Below are 22,131 nucleotides of genomic sequence, written 5' to 3' on the forward strand. Positions count from 1 at the left end.
CGTCTCATCGAGCGGATATTTTTATCCAAGTCAATGTCATTTATTTACTCATTTACTGATTTCAATTTGTGGCTGAGGCAGCAAAGCCCATTTCAGCAGCTTTTGGTACAAGAGAGGAAACACAGGTTCCACATTTCTACAATCAACCTGACCATTCCCATCTTTGGACTCATACAAGACAACCACGGGGAACAGGCTACCTCCATAGAGACAGTGACCAAACTTTGAGAGACTGTGAGCATAAAAATATACTCAGGGCAAAAAAAGGGCAAATGTGAACCCTCACCCCCCCCCAAAAAAAAAATCAGATTTATACACACATTTAATGCAATTTACATTTCTAACAATGTGCGTACATGAACGTGCCTTGAAAGCCACCCCAAAACATCCATATATGGAGCATGCTAATCAACTTCATACATATGCAAGTTTGATGCTGCAGAACCTTATTGGCTAGTACAGCAGCCTCCCTCCTGACACAATGAGAACCCGCTACTTGATCATGTGAAGCATTATAGTGCCTTTACTCTACATTCTGGGGTCCTGGAATGGCATAAGGCTACAGCGTCTGAGTGGGTAATTATTCAACTTTATTACATTGTACAGGTACAATGAAATGCAGTTATCGCATACCCCTGGGGATCTGGGCACAGGGTCAACTATTGTACAGCAACACCTGGAGCAGATACAGGTTAAGAGCCTTGTATCCCTTCTGGCAGTAATGGGACTACTGTAACTCTCTGATGGCAGGTATGAGGTGGGCACCTGTCACTCTTATTTTCAGATCACTACACTGGCTCCTTATAGCAGCATATGTTATGTTCAGATCCTTGATGCTTGCCTACAGAGTAGTCAATGGGTAAGCAGCTGTTGTGGACACTAGAAGGCACTCCAGTTTCCCCCAAACCCAACACAACAGACACAGGGCACAAGTTAAAAGCACACAAGAGACTTTTTATTGCATGGGAAACTCTTCCCAAAGCTTTTCCCACCACCACAGCCACAAGTACAGAATAATACAGATACACAATGACTCTTTCTCTTTCTCTTCTCTTCTGGCCTTTGCCTCCTCTGCTCCTTTTACCTTCCACCAGACTCTGACTCGTCCCTGTGAGGCCAGCAAGTCCTCTTATATTGGTTAACCCAGATCTATAAACATTTCTGGGTAAAGCGGAAACAGCATGCCAAACAGCTCCTCAGTGTTTGCAACACCCTCTGGAGGCACCCACGGTATACAACAGGACTAAGGTAAAGACCTCCAAGTACCATGATACCCTGTGAGAATCACTGCTGCAACCCTGGGGAGCTGCACTCTAATGTTCTGGGGAAGGCAGTGTCCTAAAGAAGCTGCCTTTCCCCGTCCTTCTTGGGCATCCTGGACGGGTTGGGCGACCCGGCATCCCTTACACTGTATGGAGGCACTTGTAAATTTCTAAGCTCTTTTACACCCACTCAGGTTTGCTAATCCACTTGGTGATATAACCTCTGTGTTGCATCTAATCTCAATCTAGACTCTTTTCTTTTTTAGCTCCTAGCCGGTGAAAAATGCTGGCCACCTCCTTTGAAACTTCTGACACCCTCAATGTGTTTAAGAAGAGTTTGAATACTCTTCTTCTTGTGAATTTCTGTCTACTTGAGAAAAGCTTTGCTAGGTTCTTACAACAAAGGAAGTGTAACTCACTTGCATTTTGTTCTAAGATCTTCACATTTTGATGATCATTTTCACAAACCTTGTCCCATAACACTTGTTCCTAAACAGTCCCCCAGACTGATATTTATACGATTATGTTTGTAAGTCACTTTGGATGAAAGCATCTGTTAAGCAAGTAAATGTAATTGTCACATAATGCTGGTATTGTGGTATAATGACATTGGACTTTAAACCATATGGCTACAGGTTCAAGCCTCACCTGTGCTGTGCTGCACAACTTTAAGCAAGCCACTTAAACTTCCTTCTTGTCAAGCTTGGGTCATAGAGCTGCACAAGTGATTGGAAAATGGATCAGGTTTCCAAGAAATAAAATCTTTACTGCTGAACTGGCAGGTATACAAGGTGCGACACAAAAATAACCAGGCTGGGCTTGGGGCTTTCCTGGAAGTCGGCCGGATGTGAATCATAGAACTATATCCCCTGCTACATGCCCTCTCAAACCGCAGACCGGCTAGGTATATCCTGTGAATAACCAAGTCAGTATTTGCACAACAATCGCTACACGAGTTACCGCAATAATTTTGGGTGATAAAAGCGAACAGCGAGACAAGACAAGACACACAATGCTTTTTCTGTAAAGCAGTTTTTGAACAACAAAAACATTCATGTCTTTGGTTATTCTCCCTACGTACGGAGCTGTGTAGAGATCGGGAGGGGGAGTTTATAAAAGGGGGTTTAGAATGCTGTAATTCATCAAAATATATATATTTTTTATCAATCCGGTTACTTTTGTGTCTCACCTCGTAAACACAAGACCTTTTTTAGAAGGGGTCTATCAGCAGCAGAAAAGCACACAGGTTACATCTGTCAAACGTGGTGGTCCAGAACATAAGAGCACAAAGTCCTCCTCATCAAGTGGGTTCAATGGCTCGGAAGCAGCGGCTGGAGCAGATGCAGTCTGAGGGAGAAAGGGCAGGAGAGTTTACTGTTAGGTTAGCTGGGGCTCTGTCTTTTAGATGTTCTACACCTTGTGCGAGAAGCATGTTGTGTGGTAAGCCTGTCTAGCCTGCAGCTCATCCTGCCAAGGGGTTTACTGTTTAAGAAAGATACAGCTCAGAGTTAAGAGCATAAGAGTGTGTAGCTGGCTGCGGTAGGCGGGAGGAAAAATGAAGCAGGGGAACTACAGAACTGTACATGAGTGACATTCACCACCTTTAAGAGGCTGTTAACTGGTGGTGACACCGGTCACACTGTGTAAAGAACTGCAATTTATCCTAATTTTCTTGTTAGGTATTCTGGCTAAAGAAATATATGTAAAAATAGCCACTATCTGGTCATTTTCCTTGCAGAATTTTAATTTCTCCCTGTGTCAGATAAGAGGAGAATGCTCTACATGGAGCAGGGGTCTGTCCTAGGACCATTACTTTTTCTGACTTATATTAATGACATTGATTCTGGTACAGTTAATTATAGATTACACTAAAATTAGATGGCGGACACTGAGGAGGCAGCAAAATTAATTCAAAATGACCTGGACAATCTTCAGAACTGGGCGAACACCTGGAAAATGGAGTTTAAAATGGAATAGTGCAAAGTGCTACACATGGGCAACGGGAACATCTCTCTATATATTGTGGTTCCCAGCCGGGGATGGAGCCCTGCCGGGACGCCCAGGAGGACCAGAGGAGGGCTTGTGCCTTTTCCAGACCGCTAGGGGGTGATAGCCTGGTTGTATTGGGGGCCTGAGGAACCCTGGAGCCCAGCACTTCCGCCACACCAGGAAGTGGTGGGGGGAAGAGAACAGGAGACACCCGGACGGCTTCCGGGTGCACATCCGGCACTTCCGCCACACAGGGGTGTGTCCAAAGGAGAGTGCCGGGAAGCAGCTGGAGCCCATCCGGGTTCCCATTTAAGGGGCCGTCTCCCTCCAGTCATTAGTGGATGTTGGGTGGAAGAGGACAAAGCTGGAGAGAGGACGGGAGGCGGTCAAGAGAAAAGCACAGAGACTGTGAGGCCTGGACATTTGGGGGAACGGTGCTGGAGGCACTGGGAAGTGCACTGATTTAAAACTGTAAATACTGTAAATAAAAGTGTGTTGGGTGAACTATGTTGTCCGTCTGCCTGTGTCCGGGTCCCAGTTCACAATATATAAAATCCAACGTCTGCCTGTCTGTATGTCTGTCTGCTTTTCACGAGAGAACTACTTAACAGATTTAGATTTAAATTATTAATTTCTATAATAACTCACGTGCCAGCCTCTGTTCGAGTTGGTCTACCTCTCATCACATGTACCTTGCCTCCACTTATCTAGCATTACCTGTTTGTTCAGCAGATATTATCATCTACAGATTGTTAAGGAGCATCGTTTAACGTTTTTTGGAGACAGATCACAGCTACGTGTGTTTTAGAGGGTAGCTGCTCATTGGTAGAGATATCACGGCCATGTGCTCATCTCCCCACATGGGAGAGCTGAACACGATCAGATACAGTGACAACGTTTGACGTTGGAGCATACCTAACTTTCACTTGGCTAGATTTTTTACATTTTCGGCAAAGACATCACAGCTACATTCTCGTCCCTGATAGCCAAACCAAAAATTGTGTATATCAAGATGGTCTCGGATACGAAAGCTGTCAATATAAATTCTCAACACAAATTATTGCATCTTTTTTTTATTGATTGATTTTTAAAATTTGTCCCGTTTCACTACTAGGTGGGTAGAGCTGTGAGGGACAGCTTAGTCAGTTATAAATACGATGGGAGACAATGAGCTACAGGAAGCAGAATCTGAAAAGGATTTAGAGGTTTATTTTGACTCAACATTTTCATCGACTAAGCAATGCACAAAAGCAATGAAAAAGGCAAGTAAAATGTTAGGTCAAATCATAAAATCTGTTTAATTTAAGTCAAGGAATGTTAAACTCAAACTACATAATTTACTGGTAAGATCACTTCTGGAGTATTGTGTGCAGTTCTGGTCACCACAGTACAAGAAAGACATAGCAGCACTTGAAGTGGTGCTGAGGAGAGCAACCAAGGGCATCATGGGACTGAACTCTGACAGACTTGGAAAATTAAATCTGTTTAGTCTCGAGCAGAGGAGGCTGCATGAAGACCGAATCCGGGTGGTCGAAATCTTCAAAGGCCTTAATAAAGAAGGCCCAAGGGTGAATCTCATACTCAAGAACATCAGTGGAAATTAAGGGCAAGTGCATTTAAGACTGAAGCCAGGCAGCACTTTTTGACACGAAACGTTGTGGGACTCTGGAACAACCTAGCAAGACATGGAGCTGAAGCAGAAAAAGAGAGAAAGGTTATTATGACGCACTGACACAGCGCATTGCCGCACCCACCAAATGACAAATCAACTCAGGACCCGAGTGCAGCCATGCAATGCATGACATCTCAGTACCACACTAGTTCAGATGGAGTGGAACAGTGTGAGGTTTTTAATGGGGGCTGGAGTGCCAATTCTGTAACCAGCCCCAAGGTTTTTTTCCTGCAGGTTGGAAGTCCTACATGCAGGGCTGGATGCAGACAGAGGCGTAGCAAGGGTTTTCAGAGCCTGGGGACAACTGAAGATTTCGCACCCCCTCCTGTTTGCCAAAATGCAATGGGGAAGGGAAAAAAAATTGTAAAAAATGTATTTAAAATAATAGCATTTTAAGAAAAAATGTAATATTTTTTATTTTAAATAGTTTAAAATTTTTAAATATTTACATTTTTTAAAGCACTTTTATGCGTATATTTTCAAGGTTTTGCTAAATTTATAAAGATAGAATGAAGTAAAATAATTAAGACAGCAATGGTAGTTCGAAAATATAATTATTCTAAAATATTATTCAAATATAACATTGCAAAAACTTAAACATTACATTGAATATAATAATATAATAACCTGAAAATGAAGTTAGTATAAAGTAAAAAAAAATAGTTTAATGTATAATGCTTTAAATGTAATTATTAACTTCAAAGAGAAATTTTCCTAGCCTTTGCTGCTGCAAATTTATCGATTAGTTCATCAAAGAAAGTATATGGCAAATTATAAAGCAACATAATTATATATTTATAAAAGCTGCATTATTTACAATTTATTCGTACGAAAATATAATGGGGAAACGTCTAGACTTTTGCAGCCATCTACTAGAATACTTCACCACAGCCCAATCAATTTTCTATCAAACACCTAAACACAAATTCACTTGGCACACAGAAATGGCGTTTGCAACAACTTAGGCAGACAATGATACACTAATGCCTCATGTCAGTCGCGCGACCTGTTTAATAACGTCAAAAATGTTTCTGGGTGGGAGTCAAGCATGTTATTAGAGTAGTGGAGGGGATAAATTATTGTCTGTTGGGTATATAGAACTAATACGTGCATCGAAATCAGAAAGAGACAAGAAAAAGATATCCTCATACTGATGGAGTGATGGACTGAGTATGCAAATGTGTTTTATTTACTTTTTAGTGCATTTAAGAATGGAAAACATTTCATTCTAAAATTTCGTAACATCAATTTGGTGCCCCCTGGATGCTGTGTCCGGGGACCCTAACCCTAACCCTAACCCTTACAGCTACACCACTGGATGCAGATTAATGTCATACCCAGGACGGAGCAATTGTAGGTTAAGGGCCTTGCCTAAGGAAGTAGAGTCACTTTTGGTGTTTACGGGATTCAAACTGGCAACCTTCCAATTGCAGGTGCAGATCCCTAAAATCAGAGCCACCGGTAGCGGAAACAGAAACCCTGACAACTTTTAAAAGAAGTCTGGATGAGTTATTGGAACAGCTTAGCTATCAGCTCAACAAAGCAGCTTGATGGAGTAAATGGTCTCCTCTCATTTGTCAGATTTCTTATGTTCTTATGTGTCTGTGTGTGTTTGGTTAACTGATAATTTGAAACTGACCTGGTGTGACTGTTCAGTCCTCAACAGACTCCAGTTTTCCTCAAACACAAGAAGTGCCGATTAAGTCAATCGGCTCCTTTTGGATGTGTGTGTGTGTGTGTGTGAGCTGGCCCTCCCATGGACGGGCTCCTTCTCAAAGGGTAAGTTTCTACCCATTGTTGCTGAGGTAAGCTCCAGCTCTCCATGACCTTGAACTGGTTTAAGCAAGTTTGAGAAAGTTATGTTAGTAGATCCATTGAATTTGAATCCTGCTGATGCTGAATCTAAGTGTTCAAGGAACCAGTCCTCTCCGTTATTAAGACTATTTCTTTAGTAAAATGTTTCAGAAACTATAGACAAAAACACGTGTAGCAGATACTCATGTGGCATTTCAAGGTCTACGTGTCAAAGATGCTACCTGGAGACTGGGCTCTTCAAGCATCATTTACAATTTGGAAGTATGCGAATTATATAACATTAGGCCTTCAAGTACTTGGAATAAACAATTTAGTTTTGGCATTTTGTCTACTACAGTAAGGTTTCCATCAGCTTCTGCTGACAGCATTTGGCAAGGTGATGTGCTGCATGCTTAATTTGTCTTTTCCTTTTGCTCGAAACTCGAGGGGTGGTTTATTTATAGTCAGATTTCTGTCCATTTTAAGGCATCTGATGTTATTTAGGGTGGCACATTAGTTCACACTCACAGATTCCGGGTTCAAAATCCAGCTTGGGAACTGCGGATGAAGGGTCTGCACTGTTTCCCCAAAGGGTTTTCTTCCTATATTCCAATAAAATATACAAGTAAGGTGTGATGGACAGCCACACCCACTACCTGGCCAGGACGCCAGCAGGGCATAAGGACCAAGGGAAAGGGCATTGATAAGGCAATACGTCCCCTGGGACACTAGAGGGCAGCCCTCCTGGGCAGCTGAGGCACCACGGATTCCTGCAGGGCATGTCGGGAACTGGAGTTCGTGTAGCCCTGTTGGGTTCCGTGGGGGCCGCCAGGGGGACCTGCAGAGCCCTATAGTGGACCTCCAGCGCACCTTGAAGTGATTCAAGGTAATAGTGATGAGCCACCTGGAACACTCCTGAGACCTGAATAAGAGGAGCCGCCTCACTCCACTGAGGGGCCAGAGTCTGGAGGAAGGAGTGGAGAAAGCCTGAGAAAAAGTGGAGGTGGATGGACTGGCAGCAAGGAAGGGAATGGACTGTATATTGTGGTGTTGGTAATGCGTATAAACTGTAAATAAAGATGGGTGCTGAGTGAACCTGTGTCCTGCCTGTCTGTGTCTGGGGGTTAGGGTGGCAGTATGCCCCCTAGTGGATTATAAAGGTTAATGGATGACTCTTTTCATGACAACAAACTTTCAAAGTTTTCGGGTGTGTGTATAAGTTGTAATGGACACCCAGGTCCCATGCCCGGTCGGGACGACCCTGCTGTATATGGTCCAGGGGAGCAGCCATGGACTTCTCACTACCTCCCCCAGGACGCTTGGTGGCAGCTTCCCTGGTTGATGATGCCTCAGTTTCCCGCAGGGTTTCATGGGAGATGGAGTTCTCCCCAACCCTGTGGGGACCTGGGATGGCCGCCAGGGGATGAGGCAGATATAGCTCAGCCCAGCTGGTTTAATCATCGGCCCCACACGGGACTGCAATTGGGAACAGGTGAGCAAGCACCAGGAGCACTCCCGGGAGGGCCATAAAAGGAGCCAGCAGCCACCACTCTGGGCCAGAATCGGGAGGAAGAGGACGAGGTTGCCGGAGAGGATTTGTGGTGCCAGCGGAAGGATTGCTGTGTTTACAGTAAGGTGCTTTGGGACTGTCTTATACCTGTGGGGTTCACGGGGAAGACATGCCCCACAGAGGGAAAAGTGTTTGGACTGTGTTGGGCCTGTGGGAGACGGGGAAGACGTGCCCCATGGCTGAAGAGAAAATAAAAAGATTTCTGTTCAATTTATACGTGCCTCAGTGTGAATCTGTGCCGGGTCTGGCGCTTATATAGCGCCTTATTCACAAAGTATATCCAGTGATGGACTGGCATCCCCTCCTTTTAAGGATGCAAGCATGCTTTGAATTCAGTACAACAACAACAACATTTATTTCTATAGCACATTTTCATTCAAATAATGCAGCTCAAATTGCTTTACATGATGTAGAAAGAGAATAAAGACAAAATAAATACAAAGTAGAATAAGGGAACAGTAATTAACATGGAAAAAAAAGTAAGGTGTGATGGCCAGGGAGGACCGAAAAAAAAAAAAACCAAACAAAACGGCTGGAGAAAAAAATAAAATCTGCAGGGGGTCCAGGCTACGAGACCACCCAGCCCCCTCTAGGCATTCTACCTAACATAAATGACCTCAATTAGTCCTAATGGTATTCATTCATACATACAAAAAAAATATTAAACATACTCAATCAGAATATTTAAATGTGCATAATTCAAGCTTTTTGGCTGCACATAGAAGAATCACAAGAACAACAATAGTGTATTGTTTTTTTCTCTTTTTCTAAATTCACATTAATGATTTTCTATATATACAGTATGATCTCTTACAGACAAAGCCATGAGAATGAACCAAATCTAACTTAATAAACTTACTTAAGCAGTAAGTAGCAGACAGGATGAAGCAAGTTCTGAAGGTAGATGGATGGATTTACTCCATAGGCATCTCTAAATATAGTTTTTATAAAGGTATCAAGAGAGAGAAAATGAATAAATAATCCACAATTTTAAATTACATAAAAATATATCAACAGACATCTTTGAATTTTGGGTTTTATCTTACAATAATTTAGCCTGATTGATAGATTAAAGGTGGACTTGTCCTTCCTGATTCATTGAGAACTGGATTCTGATTACAAAGGTAGAAGGAAAGATTCATAAGATAACATCTGCCTACAAACTCCACTCATTCAGAGCAGGCTGTAGGAAAATATGGAGCCTATCCCAGTAAGCATCAGGTGCAAGGCACCAAAAATCCCTGGACATTGCAGGATGAACCCACACAGGCCAGTTTAACTTCACCAACCCTCCAGACCTGCATGTCTTTGGATCGTGGGAAGACACTGGAGCACCCAGAGGAAAATCCACACCAACATGGAGAGAACATAAAGCTCCACCCAAAGGGAGCACTAACATCAAAAGACAACTTTCTTTCCATAAAACACAAACATTTATAACATAATTAGTATTCACTATTATTAATGAAAAATCTTTTTACTTTACTTTGAAACCGGCACTTAACAGAGCAGCATGGTGGCACTGTAGTCACTTCTGCTATCTCAAGGATCCAGAGTCCTAGGTTCTGCTCTCAGTCTGGTTTATCTTCACTGGAGTTTGGATGTTCTGTCCTTGTCTTTTGGTGGTTCACCCCTCAGTATTATAGTTTATCCTCTAACATCTTAACTGGTTGTTGACTCTGACTGGATAAGTAAGTTAAAAATTGGATGTATCTGCAATAAATCAATACAAATAACCATATATTAGTTTAATTAATATTTTGGCCAGCTGTGGTGTGCTGGGCAGATAACATCAGTTCAAGAGAGACCCATTGAGTTAACAAGTTAATTAAAAGGGTAGGGTGGGTTATAGGAAACACTCTGGACCCCGTGATGCTTGTAACAAAGGACAGAATTAAAACAAAGTGCCATTATGATTAATGCGGCACATACTTTCTGTGACTGAGGACTTTCAGTCAACAAATTACTGTATATGCTCACGTATAAGTCAGGTCTTGAAACCTGAAAAATCGATCATAAAATCAGATCCTGACTTATACGTCTGTTCAAAAATGTGTCATTTTTTTTTTACATCTTTTTGCCTCCTCCGCTCTCACATCAGTTTCTCAGACACATTGAATTTTGTTACAACAGCGCAGTTACCAATTTTTTTCACTACTCCAAAAACGTCTAATTTAAAACCAGCTTCATATTTTCTTCTGATTGAACGCTCCATCGTAGATAAGGGATGCTCTTACTAGATAGATAGATAGATAGATAGATAGATAGATAGATAGATACTTTATTAATCCCAAGGGGAAATTCACATAATCCAGCAGCAGTATACTGATACAAAGAAACAATATTAAATTAAATATTAATAAAAATGAAAAAATGAAAAAAATAAAAATAAAAAAAGCAGACAATAACTGAGTGATGCTAGCATTTACTCCCCCTGGTGGAACTGAAGAGTCGCATAGTGTGGGGGAGGAACGATCTCCTCAGTCTCTCAGTGGAGCAAGACAGTGACAAAAGTCTGTCACTGAAGCTACTTCTCTGTCTGGAGATAACACTGTTCAGTGGATGCAGTGGATTATTCATAATTAACAGGAGTTTGCTTAATGCCCGTCGCTCTGCCACAGATGTTAGACTGTCCAACTTTACTCCTACAATAGAGCCTGCCTTCTTAACAAGTTTGTTCAGACGTGAGGCGTCTTTCATCTTTATGCTGCCTCCCCAGCACACCACCGCGTAGAAGAGGGCACTCGCCACAACCGTCTGGTAGAACATCTGCAGCATCTTACTGCAGATTTTGAAGGATGCCAACCTTCTCAGAAAGTATAGTCTGCTCAGACCTTTCTTATATAGAGAATCAGTATTGGCAGTCCAGTCCAATTTATCATCCACCTGCACTCCCAGGTATTTAGTGGTCTGCACCCTCTGCACACAGTCTCCTCTGATGCTCACAGGGTCCATGAGGGGCCTGGGCCTCCTAAAATCCACCACCAGCTCCTTGGTCTTGCTGGTGTTAAGGTGTAAGTGTTTGAGTCGCACCATTTAACAAAGTCCTTGATTAGGTTCCTATACTCCTCCTCCTGCCCACACCTGATGCAGCCCACAATAGCAGTGTCATCAGCGAACTTTTGCACGTGGCAGGACTCCGAGTCATATTGGAAGTCTGATGTATATAGATTGAACAGGACCGGAGAAAGTACAGTCCCCTGCGGCGCTCCTGTGTTGCTGAACACAATGTCAGACCTGCAGTTCCCAAGACGCACATATTGAGGTCTGTCTGTAAGATAGTCCACAATCCATGCCACCAGGTGTGAGTCTACTCCCATCTCAGTCAGCTTGTCTCTAAGGAGCAGAGGTTGGATGGTGTTGAAGGCGCTAGAGAAGTCCAAAAACATAATTCTTACAGCACCACTGCCTCTGTCCTATAAAGGTGTTATGAGGGTGTGAGATACAAAAAACACAAATCAGTGCAAACGTTGTTTCGGAATAGTTCGGGTATTACCGTGTGGTCACGTAGGCACAATAGAGAAAGAGAGAGATGTTAGGAGCACATGCTGATACAGCACATTGCCACTCTCACATAGAGAAAAAGGCAGTGAGCTCCGTGGTTACTCTCTCAGGTGGGCGTTAGCATATTATAATCTTTTGAACCAATATCGTGAGTTTTCCCAATTTGACTTATGCGACCGACATTATAAAATACCAGAAAATGATACTGTAAAGTCAAATCCTGACTTATCCACGGGAGAACGTATCCACGAGTATATACGGTATTCAGCAGAGGTTTGTCAAGAAACTCTACGGGGGCTCCTTTATACCCATAGCATTATGCCTATATAGTGCTTCACAGACATATATAAATGAAAGGCCTGTGTGTGTATGGAGCAGTACGCTCTGCTCATGCTCAAGAGCAGCCACTAGATGGCGCATGATGCACTTGTAAATTTTTTCGGCACCTGCATGCACCTCACTTCTCACTAGGAGAGACCTGATGTGCAGCAAACGCGGTCATGTAACAATGAAATTGTGCTAATGACACAGATGAAGAGACACAATGTTGAAAGAAAGCAAATGTCGCAGTTCAACAACGTGCAAGAGAAACACCGCAGCAATGGAGGGCAATGCTTGGAGTTTTCGCTAAAAAATATTGTCTATCTGGAGGTATTTTCACGAGACAAAGATTAATAGGACTCATATGCTAGTGATACGGCTAAGATATGGTATTGGCAGTGTCTTCTTATGAAAGCCAGGGGCGCGGCAAGCACAGGTGGGTCCACGTTCTCTGCCCTAAGTAATCCTTAAGAGTCTGCTGACTCCTCTCCAAGGTCACAAATACAGTAAAACGGCTAGGGAGTCTATGGGTTATTTTTTGTCCTGAAGGCCACATGCAGCTGGTATATATTTATGTCATACTTACCTGGCTGGAAGGCCCAGTTGGCTAATGGGCAAAAAGAGTGGTGGGGTGTTCTCAAACTTAGCCAGGATTGTGGCTGAAGACTCCAGTGCAGAGGTGGGCACACTTGGCAAGAAGTCCAGTGTAATGGAAGGATAAGGGGACATAACCTGTCAGGGCTACAGGCTCTCCCAATATGCTACATGACAGCATCCCTGGATCAGGGTCCCCACACGGACATCCGCAGGACATGCTGGGAGCTGTAGTCCCATGGAGCAGCCAGCTCCTGTAAGGGACAAATCATCTATCTATCTATCTATCTATCTATCTATCTATCTATCTATCTATCTATCTATCTATCTATTATATAGTGCCTATCTATCTATCTATCTATCTATCTATCTATCTATCTATCTATCTATCTATCTATCTATCATTCTATCTATTATATAGTGCCTATCTATCTATCTATCTATCTATCTAGGCTGAGGCATACAGATGGTCAGAATTTGGTTCCAATAACATGAATTTATACAACCCACCTTTTTTGTTTGAAGAGTCTAGGCTGCTGTTTGTCGTATAATGGTGTGGGGGACATTTTCATGGCACAATTTGGGTCCCTTCATACCAATCATTCATCGCTTGAATATCAAGGCCTGTGTGGGTATTGTTGCTGACCATGTGGATCCCTTCAGGGCCACAATTTACTTGTCCTCTAATTGCCAGCATGAATGTGCAGCTGACAGAAGTTGTGCGATGCAATCATGTGAACATGGAGGAGAATCTCAAGGGAATTTTTGTGGAATCCATGCCATGAAGAACTGAGGCAGTTTTGAGGGGAAGAGGAAGCCTTGCCCAGAATGAACAGAGTGTTCCTAATATCTCTCATATTTTATAGTGCCTTTCATATCCAAATGTTTAAATCTTTTTTACAAGGTGTACTGTCTGTGTTTAATGCATGTTCATGAATGTACTGAAGACAACACAGTGTGTTCTCATCTCAACAAACTATTTCATGTCGAAGTATTTACATATTGAGTGGTAGTTGTGAGTATCAAATGTATTCACTACATTAAGTCTCTATTATTTCACAGTTTGTTTCACTTATACTTGCTGGACTGATGGCTGCAATTTGCTTTGAGGTCATAAAAGATGGCAGTTCCTTTGTTTTATTTGTTATCGCTAGTGGCAGCGGTTTAATTTCCTGTGTAATATGCAAATGAAAGGCATTTTTAATATGAATCTATCTATTAGACAATATGTTTTTCTAAAACCTTTGACACTTCAGATATATTAAAAATGCAGCTCTGCACACGTTTGATTTTAGAACATTTATTAGATTACAAAAAAAGCCATCTTCAAAAATGATGCCAAGTTTGAAGTAGCCCGCCCGAGTGCAGGATTTGTACTCTGCTAGCCGCGTCCTGAGGTGTCCCGCATCGACGGCTAATGAATTTTCTCAGATCAAAGTCAGCGCCCCATGCAGGCAGAACGCTTTGCATTTTCTGTTCTTGCCGTGCTGCTGCCGAGCACAGGATGTTTTCTTCGGTGGCTCTCATTGCCTCAATTGTTCACACAGCGGTGGGGTGGAGGCCCCTATTGAAATGAAATTAATGAGAAGCCTGTTTCTTGAGGGGCCACAGGGTGTTAATTTCTTTAAAACAGTTTGTACCTTCCTGCTCTTTTTTATGCGGAGAAAAGTGACAATCAGTAATCAGCCTGTGCGGCTCACCTCCCGCTATCTACCTACGTGTAACATTTTGTTCTGTTTGCATACCGACTTCCTCTATGAGCTTCTCTACCACAGGGAAAAAAAAAATGAAAAGAAAAAAAGAAATTCAGAGAGGTATCATCTTTGCTAATGTTCTCACCAGAAATGAGATACAAAAAAAATATAATCACGCTGCTACTTTATTTATTAAGATGTTCCTTCTAGCCAGCTGTTTTTTTGAAGAGCAAACACATATTGCCTTGCAAGTCATCAACTTTTTTTCAGAGAAGTATGGAAAGCTGCCAAAAAGAGCTGAAAAAGTCTGGGACTACTCAATTAAACTTTATGTATGGTCGGCAGCACAAAAGAGTGGCTCATTCACCGAGGTGGTGGACTATAAATTGCAAGGACGCAAATTCAGCTCCCACTATGGTGGTCTTATAAGTCCATCTTTAATACACCGATCTGGACAGAGGCTGAGATTTAGCATTGGCCGTGGAAGGTTCAGTGGTCAAATGTGAAATTTAATGGCAGCAATGAAACCAAGGAAGTGATCATCCCATCACATAGCACGTCAACGTCCACCCAATTAATGTTCAAAGCCTTTGACTGTCAAAAGAAACGAGACATCGAGGAGTAAATCCCTGCAAAACACAAGGTGAACTTTCAGACTTCATTAACCTCCAATGAGAAAAATTGGGCCCCAGATACTGCTGGATGGTAACACCACTCACTGTGCCACCTGTCTCCAGGCATGAAAGATGCTATATAAGATGTGATCAAGTCACTGATGCTGTCTAGGCTCTGATTGAGCCAATAAAAAGATACTTACTATAATAATGTTTGATATCTCTTGTGAAAATGAACAGACTCGACACACTTAAAAAGCTTTGGGGCAGCCACCCGTATAATATTCCTGGCTGAAAAAGAGTTTCAATAATCACAGAGATGTTCACAATACTGAGTCCAAAACAGAACTGCAGGGGGTTTGCAAAGATGGCAGCTTTAAGGGATCCGACCGGAAGTGATGTAAGGGAACCGGAAGTGACATTCTTCTGGGCACCGGAGCTCTGAATCAGACAGGTTTTCCCGCGGCTGGTCTGTAAAGATAACAGGAGAAGGTTTAGTGCACCCCGCCACCCCCTGGCCTGGCATGGAATTACCTTTGCTTGGTCGTGTGCAACACTCTCTATTATAATTAAAAAAAATTATGGGATGAGACAAGACTTTTTAGCCTGGGACAAGATGAGAATTTTTCAGAGAGATACTTTCACGTCCCGCAAAATGAGACTTTGTGCCAAATTTAACCACGCCTGGGGCTGGAAATAAAAGACAAAGAGTAGATGACAAAGTAGAATGTTGTAAAGAATTCAAAAACATCAGTGTGATACATGTGCAGAGCAGGTTAAAGATAATGAAAGTACTAAAATTCGAAAGTCTCAAAAAAATGATAGTAAAGATTGCATTAGCGCAAACAAATGGAAATTATTACTCAGTGAAATAACAGAACAGCGAAAAGATATATATATATATATATATATATATATATATATATATATATATATATATATATATATGTGTGTGGTTTGGATTTAAACTTTAAGTAAGAGACTTGTAGATCATCTAATTCGTGTTGCCGTCAGGGAAAAATAGTGTTTCTTCCCAATGAAGAGGCGTAGCCGCGAAAATTAAAAGATATGTTGTTTGGTGAAAGCAAAATCCATATACGCGAGTGGCATAGATGTGAAGTGGCTGCTGCATAGCGAGTAGAAGCGAACAGGTGGTGAAGCCCCCAACTTCTAATATAACATAACATTGACCAATTGATTGATTCATTTAATTCTATTTTTAAAACTTCAAGTGATCTCAGTTAAGTGGCAGCGTTTCTCTAGTGTAACATATTTCAAATTTCGGGATCCAAATTAGCAGGAGATTCATAAACAGTTTCGACTTTTTTGAATGACTCTTTTCAGTGAGTCATAACAATCAATTTACGAATACAAATGAATTAATTTGGCTGAGTGCAACAGGAGTGCAGAGCACAAGCATGATGTTGGCAATGTCTTTGGTATAACAGGTACAGTGCCCTTCGTAATGTTTGAGACAAAGAAACATATTTCCTTGATTTACCCCTGTGCTCCACAATTTAAAATTACAAATCAAACAATTCAGAGCTGACTAAAGTGCACATAGCAGACTTTAATTTAAGGGTGTTTGCATACATTTGCATACAAATGACAACACTTTTTCTACACTGTGTCTCTATTTCAGGGCATCATAATGTTTGGCACACAGCAATGGCAGGTCTATTAAAACATTCATAGTTAGTACTTTGTCAAATATCCCGTGCATGTAGTGACTACTTGAAGTCTATGATTTATAGACATCACCAGATGCTGAGGATCGTCTCTGGTGATACCCTGCTAAGCCTCTAAGCCAGACATCTTCATCTACTGCTTGTACTGGGGACTTGTCCCCTTAAGATTTCTGTTCAGCATATGGAAGGCCTCCTCAACTGAATTGAAAATGGGTGACTGGTTTGGACATTCAAGCATTTTCCATTTTTCAGCTTTGAAAAACTCCCTTGTTCCCTTACAGTATGTTTGGACCATTGACTTGTTATAGGATGAAGCACTGTCCAATGAGTTTGGAGGCCTTTACTGGAACTGCAGCAGGTCAGATGTTTCTACACACCTCAGAATTCATCGTGTGACTGCCATCAACAGTTCTGTCATCCATGAAGAGACATGTACCAGGACCAGTGGCAGCCATACATGCCCAACACATAACTCCCCAACACCCTGTTTAACAGATGAGGTGGTCTGCTTTAGATCTTGGGCACTTCTTTTTCCTCGCATCACTCTGATCAGGTTCATCTTTGTGTCTTCTGTCCACAAGACCTTTTTCCAGAATTCTGCAGGCTTTTTTAAATTCTTTTTCGCAAACTGTAATCTGACCATCATGTTTTTGTAACTAACTAGTGGTCTGCAACTTGCAGTGTGGCCTCTCTGTTTCTGCTCATAAAGTCTTCTGTAGACAGTCGTCTATTACACACCCACATCGGCCTCCTGAAGACTGTTTTCTGGTTTGTCAGACAGGTGTTTAGGGCTTTTTCTTTACCATAGTGAGGATTCTTCTGTCATCAGCAGTGGAGGTCCTCCCTGGCCCACCCGTCTCTTTGCAACGACTGAGCTCACCACTGGATTCTTTCTTCTTAATGATATTCCAGATAGTTGATTTAGGTCATCCTAATGTCTTACCAAAATCTTAAATTGTTTTATTCTCGTTTATCAGTCTCCTAATGACTTATTTGACTTTCATTGGCACAGCTCTAGTCTTCACTTTGAACAATGGCAACTACAGACTCCAAAGGGTAGAAGTAAGCCAAGGTATTTTATAGCTGCAATAATAAAGCAATGAAACCCACCTGAGGTATCACACACACTTCAAACACCAACTGTCCCAAACATTATGCTGCCCTGAAATGGGGGCACCATGTACAAAAAGTGCTGTGCATGCTGTGGCAGAAATGTATCCAAATCCAAATCCAAAATGCAAACCAACACTTTCATGTCAGAATTGTTTGATTTGTAGTTTTAAGCTGTGGAGCAGAGGGGTAAATTAAAGAAAGACATGTCTTTGTTCTAAACATTATGAAAACGTTTAATACGCATGAGCAAGCACTGTCTTCCTGATTCAAGATTCTTATTCACTTCACTTCTGATTCTTTTGAGTTCAGACCGAATAATTACTGGCGAAGAAGAACTCTGACACTGACGGTTCTCTCGTTTACCACACTAATACAATAGCACATAACAGCACATTTATATTAGAATGTATCAATTGTTTCCTTTGCACAATTGGTTACTGGAACTGTTTTAAACCAAATATGTAAACATAAAATCGTGGACCAGGAGTACCAAAGCACATAAACTTCCATAAATGCCTACTAGTGGGGATTTCACTCTCAAACCCTGGCTGGTAATAAGAACAATGACTGAATCTTTTAAAAAACAAAAGATTTAGATAGATAGATAGATAGATAGATAGATAGATAGATAGATAGATAGATAGATAGATAGATAGATACTTTATTAATCCCAAGGGGAAATTCACATACTCCAGCAGCAGCATACTGATGCAAAAAACAATATTAAATTAAAGAGTAATAAAAATGCAGTTAAAAAAAGACAATAACTTTGAATAATGTTAACGTTTATTCCCCTGGGTGGAATTGAAGAGTCGCATAGTGTGGCAGAGGAACAATCTCCTCAGTCTGTCAGTGGAGCAGGACGGTGACAAAAGTCTGTCACTGAAGCTACTCCTCTGCCTGGAGATGACACTGTTCAGAGGATGCAGTGGATTCTCCATGACTGACAGGAGCCTGCTTAGCGCCTGTCTCTCTACCAAAGATGTTAAGCTGTCCAGCTTCATTCCTACAGTAGAGCCTGCCTTCCTAACAAGTTTGTCCAGGTATGAGACGTCCTTCATCTTTTTGCTGCTTCCCCAGCACACCATCGCGTAGAAGATGGCACTCACCACAACCGTCTGGTAGAACATCTGCAGCATCTTATTGCAGATGTTGAAGGACGCCAACCGTCTAAGGAAGTATAGTTGGCTCTGACCTTTCTTACACAGAGCATCAGTATTGACAGACCAGTCCAATTTATCAACCAGCTGCACTCCCAAGTATTTATAGGTCTGCACAATGTGCACACAGTCACCTCTGATAATCACGGGGTTGACGAGGGGCCGGGGCCTGGGCCTCCTAAAATCCACCACCAGCTCCTTGGTCTTGCTGGTGTTCAGTTGTAAGTGGTTTGAGTCGCACCATTTAACAAAGTCCTTGATTAGATTCCTATACTCCTCCTCCTGCCCACTCCTGATGTAGCCCACAATAGCAGTGTAATCAGAGAACCTTTGCACGTGGCAGGACTCCGAGTCGCATTGGAAGTCTGATGTATATAGATTGAACAGGACCGGAGAAAGTACAGTCCCCTGCAGTGCTCCTGTGTTGCTGACCACAATGTCAGACCTGCAGTTCCTGAGACGCACATACTGAGGTCTGTCTGCAAGATAGTCCACGATCCATGCCACCAGGTGTGAATCTACTCCCATCTCTGTCAACTTGTCCCTAAGGAGCAGAGGTTGGATGGTGTTGAAGGCGCTAGAGAAGATCAAAAACATAATTCTTACAGCACCACTGCCTCTGTCCAAATGGGAGAGGGATCGGTGTAGCATATAGATGATGGCATCCTCCGCTCCCACCTTCTCCTGGTATGCGAACTGCAGAGGATCAAGGGCGTGGAGAACCTGTGGCCTCAGGTGGTGAAGCAGCAGCCGCGCCATGGTCTTCATCACATGTGACGTCAGAGCGACAGGCCGGAAGTCATTCAGCTCAGTAGGACATGATACCTTTGGGACTGGGGTGATACAAGATGTTTTCCAAAGCCTCGGGACTCTCCCCTGTTCCAGGCTCAGGTTGAAGATGCGCTGTAGAGGGCTCCCCAGTTTCAACGCACAAAAAGTATTCTTCACAAAAAGTATTACAATCACTATAAAGCTCTGTGGAGCACAAAGACAAAATTGAACTGTCCAAAACACAAGGCAATCCAAGAGAATATAGTCCCAATACACAAGCCAAAGACATAATCGAAAGGAACAGAGAAGCAGGTCAAATAATCAATAAATCACCAAATATACAATAAAGTCAAATACTAAAAAACACCCTGACACATTTGAAATGAACTACAAAGAACTGTGGAATATCCTTCAGATTTATAGGACAGAGGGCAGTTCCTGGTGTTGATTTGTAGGTGACCTGCCTCTTGGGGGACCACCCACAAAACACATGAAACATAACACAGGCATATTATAGTCAAGATCATAAACATAGAATAATGCAGATAATCAACAAAAATCAACATTAACATAAATAAATGGAATACAGATACACAAAAAAGACATAAAACACACCTTTGAACCCTAGCCAATGGAGGAACCCTGGCTGAAACATGACACATACTATGAAACTAATACATTTATGTCCCTTTGCACCTTCAAGGAATGTGTCAAACAAAATCTTTAAAAAATTGTTTTGCTTTCAACATTACCTTTAGCATGCACTTTTATTACAACTCATTGGCGGCATGGGGCTTGTATCATTCAGATTCTTTCAGGTTCTTTGGCTTGGTGCTTTAAAACACGACAATGTTATATGCTATAAATTATCAACTGGAAGTACAATGCATATAATGTGGCTATGAGAAATAAAGAATGTGAGTGTTTTAGAAGAGAGTATAGAAGAGAGCTGTTTATTTGTGACATCAGCTGAATTGTCACCACACCACACCACCCTCCACACCTCCAAAGTGCAAATCCTGCCGACTACGCCAATTGCATTATCATGGACACTACACAAGCCATATCACTGCCAGTGATGAGCCATGAACCAATGATATTTGGATTACAGCAGCCCTTAGAAGCAGGTTCACAGCTTGTCACTTCCAGATACCACAGTGCTAATCTGTGAAGTGAGATAGGTTGTGTAGTGAGTCCATGATAATACACTTGGCATAGTCGTCAAGATTTGCCTAAGCTAATGGAAGACTCCTGGCCTTGGCCTAATAGACACTGCAATTGCAGAGCTTCTTGGTGACATTAGCTGACCTGTCTACTCAGATCTCACAGTTCTACACCTCACAGGAATTTCTTACATAAGTGGAAAATCATCCCACAATTGTAGATCCTTGTAGCTAAGGATTTGGCCTGTCGCTGCCTTTCTATTTAGCCTTGGATTGTTTAGAAGAATAGCACCTTCAGCTCCTGTATGCTCCAATACATATACATTGATTAGCTCTGTTAAGTAAGTAGACTTTAATTCATTTAAAGCTTCACATGTTAGAGGGTTAAAAGGGTTTTGAGACTGGTCTGAACTTAGCAGAAACCCAATGTAAAACTTCTGTAATCACAAAGTGAGGTGAAAGTAAGTCTCAAAAGTGTAGGAGGAAGCTGAAGTCCCTGGGAGAAAATCCAAACACAAGGTACCCCGGCCAGGAATGAAAGTAGCCAATGTGGTATCCATAGCACCACCCGGAGGTAAAAACTCCTAATTTCATTTTTAATTTTTTGTTTGTTTTGTTTTGCTTGCAGCTACTACTGGCATTCTTGCAGTGAAAAAAAACATTTTAGTTTCTACAGAGGATCACAACCCAGCAGTGAAGACGACAAGCCGAAAACGGTATGTTTCCTAGGTGATTTGTCCTTAAGATGTTTTCCTTTTAAGATAAGCCCTGCTTTTTTTTCTTTACAATTAGCTAAACAAGAAAAGAGCTTTTTCAGAGCTTATTATTTTTTTATTCTTTTTTTTTATGTTGTTGGAAATGCAGATGTGACATGAAATCCCCTGTTTCTGTCCTGTTCAGGCAGTTGTATTACCTGATGTGAGGTGACATATGCATTATTTCCAATTCTGCTCTGCATGAATTCACTGAAGCTGATGTATAAGCTTGGCCGCTCTGCAGGCGTTCATTAAGCCGTAACAGCTGTGTTTTTAGATAATGCCAACATGCTCGGTATAAGAAACACATACCATTATCTTCTCGTTAATCTGGATATACTTATATTCGCAGTTTCAAGTTCAGTTGTTAGCATTTCCATCTTTAGCCTGACCAAAGCTCATAATTTAACAGTATCACACAGCATTTGCCTTGGCAGTTAATGCCATCCTCTGATGCTGCTCTGTAT

General features: G+C 41.9%; 1 protein-coding gene across 1 annotated transcript in view; it reads left to right on the forward strand.

Moving 5' to 3' along the window:
* Positions 1-22,131, forward strand: part of LOC120514842 (regulator of G-protein signaling 8-like) — a 91,261-nt gene that overhangs the window by 25,286 nt on the left and 43,844 nt on the right. Inside the window, exon 2 of the mRNA XM_039735439.1 lies at positions 21,538-21,625. The gene's annotated coding sequence lies outside the window, so the exon portion shown is untranslated. The remainder of the gene's footprint in view (positions 1-21,537; positions 21,626-22,131) is intronic.

The sequence above is a fragment of the Polypterus senegalus genome, chromosome 14 (genome assembly GCF_016835505.1).
Source record: "Polypterus senegalus isolate Bchr_013 chromosome 14, ASM1683550v1, whole genome shotgun sequence".
NCBI classification, from domain to species: Eukaryota; Metazoa; Chordata; class Cladistia; order Polypteriformes; family Polypteridae; genus Polypterus; species Polypterus senegalus.